Source organism: Passer domesticus, chromosome 29 (assembly GCF_036417665.1).
Source record: "Passer domesticus isolate bPasDom1 chromosome 29, bPasDom1.hap1, whole genome shotgun sequence".
Lineage (NCBI taxonomy): Eukaryota > Metazoa > Chordata > Aves > Passeriformes > Passeridae > Passer > Passer domesticus.
In genome coordinates this window covers 1,415,338-1,416,496 of record NC_087502.1, presented here as the reverse complement: position 1 = coordinate 1,416,496, position 1,159 = coordinate 1,415,338, and the positions used below count along the sequence as shown (strand labels likewise).

Here is a 1,159-nt window from a genome sequence, read left to right as displayed (position 1 = left end):
TCTCTTGTTATACTTTTAATAAAGATTTTAATAAACATTTAAAATTTTTACAAGTAAATATAACTTTTTCAACAATCCATTCCTAGGCTAGAGGGCTGCACCTCCTGTCCTGGATGGAGAGCAAGGTCAGTCCCTTCGGAGAGGGAGGTGGGTGGTGGTGGCGGCATATTTCCAGCTATAAGCTGGTAATGCACCTGTGGAAGGGACAACGGACACTGGCACGGAGATGCAACATGACAGGCCCAGTTCTCCATGACTGAGGCCTTTGGCCGGTCTGGTGAAGTTCCAGAGGTGCTCCTGTGGAGAGAGGAGGTGGCTGAGGCCCCAGCTGCCAGTGGCACACAGGGACCCTCCTGCACAGCAGGGCCCAGAGCTGGCAAGGCTCCCCAGCATGGCTGGAGCTGCTGGCACAGCTTGGCCCAGCTGGACAGCTGCCCCTCAAGGCCCCGGCCAGCAGGGGATGGCTCTGGGCAGGGTCCCTGGCCAGGAGCGGGCCCCAGAGCGCCTCTGCCTCTCAAGGGCAATCTCGGCCCTGCTCTTTCTCCTCCCCACCTCCCTCTGCCTCTGCCCCGTGCCCCTGGGGCTGCTCTTGGCCAGGCAGCCTCAGTGGGAGCCAGCACTGGCTGCAGCCCCAGCGGGCCCCCAGGACAAGGCCCACCAATTAAGAGGCCAATGGAAGCACTGGGCAGCAGCAGAACCCTCAGCAGAGTTATTTCGAGAACCATGGACTGGCCACAGCTCCACTACGACCTCTCTGGGAATGCTTCCTGTCTACATTAGATTTTCAAAAGAAGCTCTTTCAGGGAAAGATGTCCACTCACCGTTTCTTCTTCCAGTAACACCAGATTCTGACACAGCACAATATGAGAATAAGGTCCAAACAAAGCAGGCCTGCCTGTAACCCTGTCCAGCAGCCTGCTCCCTTACAGAAGCCCTTTCTGAGGCCCTTCTGGGCATCGGGAACACGTGTTGTGGTGCCGGCTGCATCTGTGGGAGCAATGGGGAGCGTGAGCCCGTGCTGTGCTGCACTGCTGAGCTGGCAGCACGGTGGATACGGGCAGGATGTTGTCTGTTTCCCCCAGAGCTGGGGCCTGCAGGCACCTTGCCGCCCCTGGGCACAGGCTGTGCCACCCAACAAAGCCCAGCAGGCCGGGAGGAG

General features: G+C 58.3%; 1 long non-coding RNA gene across 1 annotated transcript; it reads right to left on the bottom strand.

Moving 5' to 3' along the window:
• Positions 1-952, bottom strand: LOC135287472 (uncharacterized). Its single transcript, XR_010351154.1, has 2 exons — positions 822-952; positions 1-297 (listed from the first exon to the last, which is right to left on the bottom strand). It is a non-coding gene; the product is annotated as an uncharacterized LOC135287472 (long non-coding RNA).
• Between the last annotated feature and the right edge of the window lie 207 nt (positions 953-1,159).